Source organism: Micromys minutus, assembly GCF_963924665.1.
Source record: "Micromys minutus genome assembly, chromosome: 33".
Taxonomy (NCBI): domain Eukaryota; kingdom Metazoa; phylum Chordata; class Mammalia; order Rodentia; family Muridae; genus Micromys; species Micromys minutus.
In genome coordinates this window covers 1,092,720-1,107,150 of record NC_137968.1, presented here as the reverse complement: position 1 = coordinate 1,107,150, position 14,431 = coordinate 1,092,720, and the positions used below count along the sequence as shown (strand labels likewise).

Genomic DNA, 14,431 nt, shown 5'->3' with positions numbered 1-14,431 from the left:
CCATACTTCAGCTGATTTTAGTTTGTCTACTACCCTAAGAAGATGTGTTTTGGTTAGATTTATCCCTGAAATCAATCTATCCAGCAGACATGAAAAGCACTGTTCATGGGTAAAATCAACCCCCCCCCAATCTATTACATTGTAATGGCTGGTCTTGTGTCAACTCGACACAAGCTGGAGTGATCACAGTGAAAGGAGCCACCCTTGAGGAAATGCCTCCATGAGATCCAGCTGTAAGGCATTTTCTCAACTAGTGATCAGGGGGGAGGCCCAGCCCATTGTGGGTGGAGCCATCCCTGGCCCAGCCCATTGTGGGTGGAGCCATCCCTGGGCTGGTAGACCTGGGTTCTATAAGAAAGCAGGCTGAGCAAGCCAGGGGAAGCAAGCCAGTAAATGACATCCCTCCATGGCCTCTGCATCAGCTCCTGCTTCCTGACCTGCTTGGGTTCCAGTCCTGACTTCCTTTGGTGATGAACAGCAATGAGTAAGTGTAAGCTGAATATACCCTTTCCTTCTCATGATGATTGTGCAGGAATAGAAACCTTTACTAAGACATACACAAAGTGTATGTGTGTCCATATGTGTGCACATGTATATGTGCCTATACACATGCGTGTAGATGTGTGGAGGCCAAAGAGCAACCTTGGCTACTGTTCCGAAGGTGCTTTTCATCTTCTCTGTTGTTTTTGAGGCAAAGACTCTCATTGGCCTGACACTTGCTGAGTAGTCTGGCCGAGATTGTCAGTGAACCACAGGGATCCGTCTGACTCTATTTCCCCATCACTGGGATTACATGTGCATGCCATTACCATGTTTCTTTTTAAATATAAGATTTATTTTATATTTGTGAACAGTTTGACTGCCAACTGAACCCAGGTTTGAACACAGGTACTGGGGATCAGACCCCATTTCTAAGGCTTTTAAAGGCAAGCACTTCACTGAAGAAAGAATGACCCGGAAACCGATCTCCGGCAATGCACCATTTGTCTCGAGGCCTTGTGCTCTTGTAACACACAGGGAAGTGTAGGGCCCACATTGCAGAAGGTGGCAGAGGCTTTCTTTTAAGAGCCTGGAAATTGACAGGCTTGTCCCCTTCCCCTGCAGGGTCCCCTCTGACCTCAGCCGTCTCCCCTTTCTCTCCAGGTAGTGTGCCTGAGAGGAACCTCTCCAAGCTTTCAGTCTATCCCATCTGCTTTATCCACAGAGCAGCACGAATCCTGGCTTCCTTCTATCACTTCAGCAGCCGACTGCCCCAGCCCCAGTGTTTCGTGGTCTTAGCACGAGGGGAGAGAATTAGAATGAACGGGGTTCATGTTTTCATGTCAAGGTCTGTGGTAGGCTTTAGGACACACCCATCCCCAAATGTGACAGGTTGACCTTCAAGAATGGCAGAAGGTCCTGCCGGCACCTGTCTTCTCCGAAGAAGGCCATAAAATCTAGTGAAACTTCCCCAGAAACGGGTCATAAGATCTTCATCTCAGAGGTTATCTCTCCTATTTCTGACTCTAGAAAGAAATTTTCTGGTCTTCAAAGGTCAGGGACACCAAGGAGACTGAACAGACCTACTGATGCACCACTACACCAGTCATACTGTTAGATCATGATATACTATTGTTCTTCTGTCTTTGTTTTTTTTTTTTTTTAAAGTAGTACTTTAGCCATGAACCTTTCCTTTAATTTTTCCCCCTTTTAAAATTTATTATTTTTATTGGATATTTTCTTTACTTACATTTTAAATGTTATCTCCTTTTTCCATTTCCCCTCTGGTATTCCCCCTCCCCTCCCTCTCCCCGTGCCTCTATGAGAGTGCTCCCCCCCCACTCACCCACTCCCTCCTACCTTCCCACCTTCACATTCCTCCTACACTGGGGCATTGAGCCTTCACAGGGCCAAGGGCATCAACGAGAGGAGAAACCTGATAAGACCATCCTCTGCTACATATGTAGCTGGGACCATGGGTTCCTCCGTTTGTACTCTTTGGTTGGTGGTTTAGTCTCTGGGAGCTCTGGGGGTCTGGTTGATTGATATTGTTGTAATTCCTATGTGGTTGAAAACCCCTTCAAGTCCTTCAGTCCCTTTTCTGACTCCTACATTGGAGACCCCGTGATCAGTTCAATGGTGGGTTGAGAGCATCCAGCTCTGTGTTTCTCAGGCTCTGAGAGAGCCTCTCAGAAGACAGCTGTATCAGGCACCTGTCAGCACGTACTTGGCATCAGCAATAGTGTCTGGGCTTGGTGACTGTATATGGGATCCCCAGGTGGGGCAGTCTCTGGATGGCCTTTCCTTCAGTCTTAACTCCACACTTTGTCTCTGGATTGCCTCCTGTGAATATTTTGTTCCCTTCTAAGAAGGACTGAAGCATCTTCTAAATGCACAGACAGGAGACAAAGGAAGCAGTTCCACTCAAGTCTGGCTTGGTGAAACAGTGAGTTTTTGGGTTACTTACAGGAGTGTGGTTGTGTCAAAAGTACTCGCATCATCCAAAGGCATGAAGGCTGGCAGGCAGCTTGGCTGGTTTTGGAGAGTCTCCTCTTCCTAGTGACTGTTACAACCTCGGGGAGGGGACTTGGGAAGCTTGCAACGTTGAGGCGCAGGGAGCTTTGTACGTTTCCTTTACATCCCAATTCTTGGAAACCTCCCTCTTCCCTCCAGCTGCGAATGTCTCAGTTAGGACTAACTGTCTCCACAGCAGCAACTACCCTTTTAGCAAAGGCATTTGCTAGATGAGGATCAGGTGTGCACCAGGACTGAACTCTGTCTCCTCAAGTTCCAGCCCCTAAAACCCCACATATCTGGAGGGCATAATTCACATTCATAGGATTCATAGAATTATGGTAATATGATGCTCTTGACATTTAATATGGAAATGCTTACACAAAGAACCTGTTTGCATCCTGAGAGATGTTTCAAAAGTTAATTTTTATTATTTAATATTCTTTATATCAGTTTCTCCAGTATTTTTCCTTAATATTTTCAGACCTGAAGAGGGAAAGAACTTTGTATTTTGATGAATGACACTTTTAAAACTTATCATATTTTCTTACTAGAAAAATTTAAGGTGAAATCTAGGACTAAATTACAACTTTCTTCAGCCTTTTGGCATAAGAATTACATACTTTTGAATTTTATTCCTATTTTAATGATTGAAAATTCTGTGTGTCCACAAATAATATTCAGTACACACTGGTAATACTGTTGCTTTGAAGGAAAAATGGTAATGATTTTAGGAAACTTTCAGATGTTACAGGGACCCCCAGTCTAGTGACTATGTTAAAATGGATGGTGAATGAGATATTACCACTAAGCTTCTGCCAGTAAGATGTCTTCAGGGGCCCTGAAGCAATATGATGATGTATTTATGTTGTAGATGGTTTGGATTTAAGAGAGATTTTTATTGAAAAGGGAGGTAAGGGGTGGATAGCCATTGGTAAAAAATTCCTCATTTCAATAAAGGACTCAAAGAAAACTTGGTACCACTTAGCCCTTCATAACTGATATTTTGGGACGCTAGAGGTTTCACTCGTTTTTAAAGTCTTTCCTTGTGTGTCAGTTTTTTTAGTTTATGTTCTGCAGTTTTGTTCATTTTCTGTTTCTTCTTTCATCTTTATGGATTTATAACTGACAAAGAGAAATTGTGTGCATTTCAAGTTTATGACTTAGCGGTTTGACATACTCACTGGGAAAGAGTTACCACCATCAAACTAATTAACACATAAATCACTTGTATTAAAATAAAGACTTCTGACAAATTAAATTTAGCAGAATCGAATTGAACAGAGAAATGTTTGTGAATTGGGCCTCTCCCAGGACAAGAATGGAAGGTCTGCCTGTACCGCTGACAGGCAGCTTTTAGGAAATGTGAGTAAACCCAAGTGAGCTTGTGGGGAAGGCTTGACCAGCTTGGGTTACAATGTTGTTTTTGCCTTATTTGAACCTGGTCTGATCCCTTAGGCACTCATGACTGCTAAAACTCAGTTACTGTCACAACCCTACTCCTGACTGAGGCTTTCAGATAGTTTACTTATTCAGTTAAACTAAAGGTCGTTAGGGGCACAAGTTACGGAATCACCTTTGGGCCAAACTTAGTTTAATACCTCCCTGTGGTTGCCATTTTCTAATTTGCTTATTTGTAACTTTTTAGATTGTTCTGCAGGGTAGGAGTTTCACTGTGATGTCTTCCTGTGCACGTGTATGCTTTGCTCTCCTGTTCATTGTCCTCCCATGTCCCCCTCCCCCAGCTGACTTCTGTTCTTCCTCCTGAGCTCCCTCTTTGGGCTTTGTATGATACACACTTCATAGCCTTATCTAGTGTCTGCACAAACACCCACCGTGTAGATGTGCAATGTTTTCTTTACTTACTCACCTGCTGATGGACTTGTTGGCTGGTTCCACATCTTGGCTACTGTGAATACTGCTACAGTATGCATGGATGTGTGAGTGTCTCTGTGGTGTGTAAACTTAGAGCCCTGCACTAAGTGTCCCTGGAAATAGTGTAGTTAGTTCCATTTGTGGAGTACTTTTTGTTTGTTTGCTGGGTTGTGTTTTTTGAGACAGCGCTTCTCTATGTAGCTCTGGCTGTGCTGGAACTCACTCTGTAGACCAGGCTAGCCCTAGGCTGGGAGATCTGCCTTTTTCTGCTTCTGAGAATGGGGATTAAAGGTGTACAGCATCATGCCTGGTTATTACTAGCAGATTTTTGAAGAACCTTCCTACGGATTTCCATGGCTTATTAAAAAAATCGACTCCTGTTTTCCTTCCTTCCTTCCTTCCTTCCTTCCTTCCTTCCTTCCTCCCTCCCCCCTCCCTCCTATCCTCCTTCCTCCATCCACTCCACCCCTTTCTTTCTCCCTCCTCTTTTATGTTCAGAGTTCTGTGCCCATCCCAGGTGCTTTAGGCAGCCATTTGAAAATTTATTGTTTCAGCTGTTTGGATATACACTATTAATTGTGGATTTTTAAAAAACTGGGCAAGCTGGTTTTCTTTTGAGCACTGGCAGACATGGTTTTGGTTTTTGATTTTAAGTAAGTACATGGCACATACTATTGCCAGAAAGGAAGCGTCTTTTCTGGAAGGCAGCCTGCCATGTGGCCTATTTTGTTTTCAAGCGAGTGCCTTTTGGAATTTATATTAAAAAGTGAGGAAGGAAAGAAAATAAACATGAGTGGTTGTCAGGGGCGACTTGCATCTTTACGCAGTGATGGTTTCTGTGTCGCTGGTATTTTCTGCTGTTGAGTTTAGTGCTTGGTGTGGAGTTCCTACTTGGACACTTGCCTAGTCTGAAGCCTGAATGCACCTCAGACCCTTCAGAGCCTCCACAGGCTCACACAGACCTCATTTAGCCTATGCTGGGGGCTAGGTATGAATGTACCTTGGAACACCTTTCTGTAGCTGTCTGGTCTTTGGTCCATTTGCTTTTGGCACCTGAGTTTGTAACCTTCCCTGAATTTCTCCTGCACGACTTCTTGTCACCATTCCAAATCCCAGAGGCACTTGCTAACTCAGCCCAGATGTCATGAAGATTCATCCCAGATGGATTGCCTAACCCTAATGAGTGAACAGCCGTATGTACAGTTAATTAAAGCAGAAGTCAAAATGATGAACTGAGTCTTCAGGCTGTACTTAGTAATGACAAGGTTTCCTTCTTGTAAAATCCAAGAACCACTCATGCAGCCACTAGCAACAAGGGACAAGCCATTCATCTTGCTCTCCTGCCTTTCAGAATCTCTAGGTAGGAGCTATAAGGTGCATCTGTGTTAGGGACTGAAAAGGCCACTAAGGGCTAGATGATGAGAGAGACAAAGTAATGTCTGTCCTCAGATGGCCTTCTGTCCAGGGACACTGGGAGCACTAATCTTGCGGTTTTAGTGGCTGAACTCTTTGGAACAACGAAGACTGACCACCTTTGCCTCCCATGCTTCTGGTTTTGTAATGCTCTCCTCTTGCTTCTGGAGTCTGGAGGCTCACCTGCTTCCTCTGCCTCACTGTGAGGTGTGTTTGTATAGGGGCTGTAGCATTTCATCTGGTGAGAGTCGGCGGTTTGCGCTCACTGGTCAGCACACTGTAGGTAGCTTGATGTTGGCTGTAGTAAGAATTATTGAATTTGACAAAGGCCCAAATCAAGGCTGCTGTTCTTCCTCCTCCTCATTCTTTCTTTCTCTCTGTCTTTCTGTCTGTTTGTCTTTCTTTGTTTCTTCCCTTTTGAGTTAGCTTACCAGTATAGAGGTATTTAAAATATGACTTTCCTTTTGGATCTCTGGAACCTAACAGTGCCTAGCATCTGGTAGGTATTCTAAACTTATTTGAATACATGAAGGGACTTTGCTTAGTCTCTTGAAGGACAAAATCAGAATAAAACCAACCAAACATTCTTATATATAACAAAATAAGCTCGCTCTCTCATAACACACACACACACACAAACACACACACACACACACACACACACACACACACTCGCGCAAGCACTGTAGTGATTTGAAGGGGTCCTTTGAAAGGCCTTCACCTTCCCACCAAACCATGTCTCTCAGAATATTGCTTGAGTGTTCATACCACTGTCCTTTGAAAAGTGCACATATTGGTTATTTAGGCAGACGTTTACAGGCTGGAGTAGAAGGGGACACTGATGTGGGTAAGGCAGTGGGAAGAAATTAATTAGGCAGAAAAGAGGATTATCCACCTAATTACTCAGTTTAAGACCCAGCACTGTGCAATAGCTTAGCGGAACTGAGAAATGAGCAGGGCTAAGTCCCAATTCTTTTTAGCTTATATCTATATGACCTAGACATATAGACACAGTTCTGTATAGTCAAAGACATCATCTGCCTCTAAAAAAAAAAAACAGATAAATAACACTTTACGTTCTAATCCTATTTTTGCCTTCCTTTCTTTTTTATTGTATATTTTATGTATTTACATTTCAAATGTTATCCCCTTTCCCAATCTCCCCTCTCCCACACTCCCTCCCCCTGACTATATGAGGATGCTCTCCCTCCCTTCCACCGACTCACTCCTGCCTCAACACTCCTGGCATTCCCTTACACTGGGGAAACGAGCCTTCACAGGACCAAGGGCTTCTCCTCTTATTGATGCTGGACAATACCATCCTCTGCTGCATATGCAGTAGAGCCCTGGGTCTCACCATGTGTACTCTTTTGTTGGTTTTTGCCTTCTTTTCTATTACAGTCAACTTGTCTTTTGAGCCATTGTCAACATACTTCTGTGCTTTGTTTCTGGTTATGACTTTGTTCTCACTAAGTTACTGAGCCTTCATGGAGAAGCCGGCCAGCTTCCAACTGTGTGTGTGTGTGTGTGTGTGTGTGTGTGTGTGTGTGTGGTCTTATTAAATCTCTTTCATTTATTTGGGCTGAGCATGATGTCACATGCTTTTAATCCTAGCACTTGGGAGGCAGAGACAGGAGCATCTCTGTGGGTCAAGGGAAGCCTGGTCTACATAGCCAGTTCCAGAAAAGTCAGGGCTTTATAATGAGACAAACACACACACTGAAGCATATACCTTTATACTTTAAATAAACTGTAAGGAAATTAGAAGGTGGGTGGGGTGGGGACTCCAGATACTCAAAACTGTTTTGTAGTGTTAATAGAGGCCTAACAAATGTCTTTTCTCCTCTTCCTCCTCCTCCTCTCCCCTCCTCCTCCTTCTCCTCCTCCTCCTCTTCCCTCTCCTCCTCCTCCTTTTCCTCCTCCTTCTCCTCCTCCTCCTCCTCCTCCTCTTCCTTCTTCTCCTCTTCTTCCTTCTCTTCCTTTTCCTCCTCTTCCTCCTCCCCCCTCCTCCTCCTTCTCCTCCTCCTCCTCCTCCCCCCTCCTCCTCCTTCTTCTCCTCCTTCCCTTCTCCCTCCATCCCCTTTCCTTCATATCTGTGTTTGTGTGTCTCTCTGTGTGAACATATAAGGGCAGAAATACGGTTACCACATGCCAAACATCAGGTTAAATCTTCTCCATGCATTATTTACGTATTTTCTTTATACCACCAAGAGCTTGGTACTGCTGCATTCCTGTTTTACAGAAGAGCCAGTTGAGACAAACAGTACACAGTTAGTGTTATGTAGCAAGGAGTAGGGGCATTTTTATACCCAGTGTCATGAGCTGGTTGTACAGATGCTCTCTGACCATGCGGAAGCACAGGGGTTCCATTACTCAGAGGAATGGCCTGATATAGCCGTGAGGCTGTGGGCTTTGGTGGTACTGGCACTTTGGTTTGTCACTGGCTCCATATCTGGAGTGAGTAGATGTGTATGCAGCATCTCTCCTGGAAAAGTCTGCCCTATACCATATGCTCTAATGTATGGCTGTTTACCATATGTATATGTGTATGTGTATGTATATGTATGTGTATGTGTATATGTATATGTATATGTATGTATGTATGTATATATATGTATGTATGTATGTATGTATGTATATATGTATATATGTATACATGTATATGTATGTATATATACATAGGATATTATATAATACAGAATAACACACATTATATTATATAGTACTGTATAATATTATATAATCATAATAACACACATTATATTATATAATACTGTATAATATTATATGATGCATAATAACATATATCATATTATATAATACCATATAATATTATATAATACACAATAACAATATATAATCAATATATAATACATTAATATAATATGTAATATGTTGATTAGACATGGAATTGGGAGGGAGATGTGTTGAAGTCCAGGGAGATTTGAAGTGGAGGAATGTGAGGGCAGATACGGTCATTGTATATACAAATGAAATTCCCCAGTAGAAATAAAAATATAGAGAGTAAAAACAATAAAATTATAATAATTATAGTATTAAAAATAAAATTGTTGGATATGCCTTTAGCAGGAAAGATCGAGGGTGATTTCTATTGTTTATCACTTGCTGGACTTGAAATTATTCAATGCTCCTCAGGTTTTTATTCTAGTCACTGAATAGGTCTCCCCACCCCCATTCTGTGCCTGTGTACTGTTTTCTCCATAGGATACTTCATTTCCATGCCAGGGGCGGAAAACCTCACTGGCTTATGAACTGAAAGGCCTGTGGCTGAAAGATGACTCGCAGTTAAGAGCTGCTTGAACTTGCACTGCTTCCTGGCCGTAGACATAGGCTTGCAGTGACTCATCCATACTCTGCTGCCTCACACTCTGTGTAATCCAGATTTCTTTAAGCCTCCTGAGCACGTACGAACTGGGAACTCGGGTTCCTCTGCTCACGCCTCCAGGTGTGTAATGAATAATCTCCATCCCTGTTCATGTCTCTACTAAGTTACTGCTGAGAGCCTCTGGGCCTTCCTGTTCCCGTTTTGTGCTCTTCTGTTGGTGTCTATGGTATGAGAATGGCAGCTCGTTAATACTTGGTACAGTCTCCTAATACTTCCTGAACTGCAAACTGCGACAGCGGCTTTGGTACCTGTCCCCTCTGCAGTCTCCCTTGCATAAGACCTTACGCTCTATGCCTTTTCTTCCCTGCACAGATCTCTTGGTGCTTTGCTGGAGACCTCTTCCAAATGCAGTCTCCTTATCCATGAGCCCTGAAAGGTGGCTGAGGTCAGAAATCATACACAGATGCTCCATTAGCTTGTCAGACATGCCCTGCCCAATAACTAATGCAAGGAGTGTGTGCAGCTGGTTTGACACCAGGATCTCAGCTTCTCATATCTTCACACTGTTGTGTGGGGGTCGGAGAGAAGCTAATGCTTCCAAGGCCTGGGACACACACTTTGGTCTTTTTAGCTGTTTCTCTTTGCCACTCAATGTGTTCCCTTTGACTTGGAGAATCCCCACAAACAGTGATCTGCTAGGAACGTACAACCTCAAATACTGCCTAGACCTGCCAAAGAGCATCTGCTTCTCATCCAAATCCCAGGCGATGCCCATGAAAGCACCACACCACACCGGAAAGGTTGGAGTATTCATAAAGAGCAACGCTGACATTGATTCGATATTGGAGAGCCACGCATGGTTCTGTATTCCATGCAAGTCCACGAATGGCTAAAGTCAGGTTTTATTTTGGAAATTTTCAATTTCTCCATGTTACTCCCTTCTCTAGCCAGGCATTGTGTATCAGCTCAAACTCCCCCTCCTCTCCGTTCTTCTTGGGTTAAGAACTTTGATAATAGAAGCAAGCCATAGAGCTGACATTCAAGGGAAAGCCAGAAAATGAATTCCTTTTTATCTTCAGGCAGAGCAGCCCCAATGAATAAAGCACTGTAATAAAACCCCTTTATATAGCTGTCATAGAAAGACAAACCTTCTCCAAAGCAAATGGATTTGAGTATTTGTGAGATATGATAAACACTCTGACAAAAAGGGGCCGAATTTCCCTTTTAAATGTTCAGTGTGGGGAGGTTTTAACTTGCCTTGTCAGGTAAAAAAAAAAAAAAAGAATTCATTATGAAAGCCGTTCTAGCTGAAAGTCCGGAATGTAAAGTAGACAGAATCGGAGAGGAAAGCAATGATTTAGAAATGTGGTAAAGGGAGTAGTTTAATGAATAAAGTGTCAACCTCCCATAGGAGCAAAAATAAATCACACAAGGGCTTAACCAGCTTTGTCATTCTGCTTTTTCCGGTTGTAGCCAGCACCCTGCGCACACTGGGAGGAAACATTAAAGTCTAATTCTCACTAAGATCCACATAAGTGAGTTGCTGATAATGATGATAATAACGGCATTGCTTCTACTTTATGATCTCTCTCCCACCAACTGCTGAGAAGAAAGAGAGTGAGGAGAATTCGATGAAAATGGCTTTCATTTTCGGCTTTTCTCCATTCTGAAGTTGGCCTTGGACCCTGTATATCGTCCGCCCAGTGAAAGCAGGCCGTGCTGCAGAGCCGTCTGAGTTCTTGATGTCATCCCTCAGCCCTTGCCTCCCATGCGTGTTAGATTGCTGGGTCTGTCCCAGGCAGGAATCACATGCCAGGTACCTTAGGAGTAGAAATTGTCCTCTTGCCGTTCTTGAGGCTGAAGCCCGAGATCAAAGTCCTGGTAGGAGTGTTCCGTCTATACATCTTGAGGGGCATCTGTTCTAATCATCCTAGTCCTCTCTGGTTTTCTGTAGTCTTTGGAATTCTCCAATCTGTATGTGAATCTCTGCCTGTGTGTGTGTGTGTGTGTGTGTGTGTGTGTGCATGTATGTGTGTATGTGTGTGTGTATGTGTGTGTGTGTATGTGTGTGTGTGTATGTATATGTGTGTGTATGTATGTGTATGTGAGTGTGTGTGTATGTGTGTGTATGTGTGTGTGTGTGTGTATGTGTGTGTGTATGTGTATGTGTGTGTGTGAGTGTGTGTGTATGTGTGTGTGTATGTGTATGTGTGTGTGTATGTGTATGTGTGTATGTATGTGTGTGTATGTGTGTGAGTGTGTGTGTATGTGTGTATGTGTGTGTGTATGTGTGTGTTTGTATGTGTGTGAGTGTGTGTGTGTATGTATGTGTGTATGTGTGTGTATGTGCGTGTTTGTATGTGTATGTGTGTGTGAGTGTGTGTGTGTGCGTGTGTATGTGTGTGTGTGTGTGTGTGTGTGTGTGTGTGAGTGAGCACACATGCTCATATGAGGGCAGGAGACAGGATAGCCCTTCTGATGTTGTCCAGTTTCTTCTTTTTTCTTGGTGAAAGGACAGGTTCTCTCACTGACTTAGAATTCGCCAAGTAGGTGAGCTGGTCAGCCAATCCCAGGGGTCCTCATGCTCACCTCCCTGTCGCTGGGAATCCAAATGCACACCGCCAAACACAGGCTTTGTAAGGTAGGCTCTGGAGACTGAAATCGGACCACAGGCTTTACCAGTGAAGCCTCTCCCCAGCCCCTTGGATACAACGCCGCCTTCATCTTCATATGTCTCTCTTTCCTTGAGCATGTTGCTGTCTAAAGTTCCCTCCTCTTCAACGAATACCACGTTAGAAGCCAGATGACATTAGAGGAGATGCTATTAACGTTACCTTGGATGTATCTGTAAAGCCTCTGCCTCCACAGATCACTATTTTAGGTTCTTGGGTCTAGAACTTTAACTTTTCTTTCTGGAGGCGTAATTTAATCGAAAGCACCAGGAAGCTGCTTCCTCACAGGGCTGTTTGATTTATTTATTTATTTTTTAAGTGCGTACGCCATTTTATTACAGGCTACTTAAAAATCAAATCGGAAGAAGCAGTATGGGGGTTTTGCATGTTAAGCATTAACATTAGGCAGAAAAACGAAACCTTGGCCATTATAAGGGGAGGCAGTGTATGGTAACATCCTTCAGTTGACTTCACATGAGTTCTCTGTTTCCCCAGGAGCCACAGGCCCCAGTTCCCTGCCACCTTTCACTCACTATGCACAGCCCCCTGTAAACATAGTGGCTTTATTTGTTGAAAATAGCCATCAGTTGTGCTAATCACTTTGAATGAAGAAAACACAGAGGGTTCTCAGGCAGGACTTCCGGACTGCTGGTGCACATGTGGGTGGCAAGAGCGAGTGGGCGCACAGTGTGCCTCCGTTGTGTCTGTAGACGTCCTGCTCTACGAGGTGTAACTAGAAGACAAAGAATGTGGGTCGTGGGGCTTGGCCACCGCACTGTCACAAAGCACAAGGGTGCTTTGGATACTGGATGGTGCCCAGAGCAGCCTCGATGTCATAATCTTGTTCTGTAGGAGGTGAGCCAGCCGTCTTCATCGGAGGAATCCATGGAGAGTGACTCAATCAGCCTCGGAGTCAGCCTCTGGTGGGAGATGTGGGTACAGCCCCGTATGACCTTCCTGTGAGGGGTCTAGAGAGCTTGGCCCTTCCGATTCTGGGCATCTGTAGAGACTGGAGTTCACCTGTGGACGGGCACACTTCTTTTGAGGACACATTTGTCCAGTCGTCATCTCTGCCTGAGCGGTTATCTGACTCCATCGGTTCCTCTGGCTGTCCCATCGACTCCCAGGCTATCTTTTTCATTTGCTCTGTCACAGACTGAGCAGGGCCCTCCCCGGCCCGGTCAGGTTTGCTGACTTCCGAAGAGCAACTGCTCTGGTCTTCTGCGCCTGTGCTGGCACTTTCTGGGGGAAGTGGGTGTCGGGTGGCTTCTCTTCCCTCCACGTTCCACATCACTGTCAATCTCATTGCTTGACTCCACCTCCCTGGTGGGCCATCTTCCAGCCAGGCCAGCGCAAGTGTGCACGTTTCACCTTCCGAAGCCAGCGGCTATAAGAGAAGCTATCAAAGAGGGTGGCCTAAGGGGTTGAGAAAGGTGAGCTTGCTGTCCCCTCGCAGACGCTGCACAGGTCATAGTCTGGGCACACACTGCACTTAATAGGCCTGTTGCTACCATCGCAAATCACATTGGGATGCACCATGCTTCCGGATACCTCCTGAGCACATGGTGGGCGGTAATCTCCTCCTCTTTAATGTAGATGCGGAAGATGTCATCTTTCACACAGGACATGGGAACTGTCAGCTCCTCATCCCTGGGAGACGCAACCAAGTCCCCATCCTCATCATCGTGATAGCGCGCCTGGAAGCGTCAGGCAATGCCTCTCATCCAGGGCCCGTGGCCTCTCCTTCGGTATCCTGCTCCCGGCTAAAGCAGAAGCTGGAGTGGCGGTTCTCGGGGTAGATAGGCCTTCATCATGACTGACGCCATAACTGTGGACAAGGTCTGGACGAAGCTGCTGGCCGTTTGATTTGTTAATAACTAATCTATGGCCTTGGTAGGTTCAAAGGCATAAGGCTAAGCAAACGCACAGCACTTCCTCTAGGTTGAGACCCAAGCATGCTCACCTGCTATGCATCACGCAACAGCCATTTGTGAGAAAGTGGAGGCGCCAAAAGGCGAAGATGATGTTTCTCACATTCTGTCATTATCTGTTTATTTCTCCAGCTGACCGACATTATGGACCTTGATCATTTGCTAAATGCTCTATGTCCAGCCTGGACACGTTTTACCTCTTCTGCAATGACACCCGATCGGAGCTTGTACACACGCAGTATTCCCTTTGGGGCTGAGCGTTCTACAGTCTCTCTCGTGTGATGCCGAGCACAGATCAGACACTCAGTCCATACGTTAGGGCGAGTGTGTGGGTGAAATGGGTCACATCCAATGGGCGTGAGGGCTGGTTTGCTGATTCCAAGCCCCATTCGATTTTGCTATGAATACATAGACTATTCTGACAACTCCGCAGTGTCTGTGTGGATCCCGCGGTGTGGTGAGTGATTCGAAGTGCGTTTAGGACTTTGTGCGTTTAGGTCTAAGCCAGGCCCATGGTATCATGTCCAGTGGGAAGGAGGCAGAAATCATATATACGCTATAGTGCCTAAAGAAAATCTCCTGGTGAACTATTTACACTTCCCAGAGAGCACTTGGCATCTGCTTTCTGAAAGAGGCAGAGCCATTGTCAGTATGGGCACTTCAGCTATTGTAGGAGAAAGAAAGGAAGTCCTTTGTTCTGT

The 14,431-nt window shown here is 44.7% G+C and overlaps 1 pseudogene across 1 annotated transcript; it reads right to left on the bottom strand.

Moving 5' to 3' along the window:
- Positions 1–12,577: 12,577 nt before the first annotated feature.
- Positions 12,578–14,119, bottom strand: LOC308414200 (sequestosome-1-like; annotated as a pseudogene). Its single transcript has 2 exons — positions 13,928–14,119; positions 12,578–13,496 (listed from the first exon to the last, which is right to left on the bottom strand). The product of its transcript is annotated as a sequestosome-1-like (transcript).
- Between the last annotated feature and the right edge of the window lie 312 nt (positions 14,120–14,431).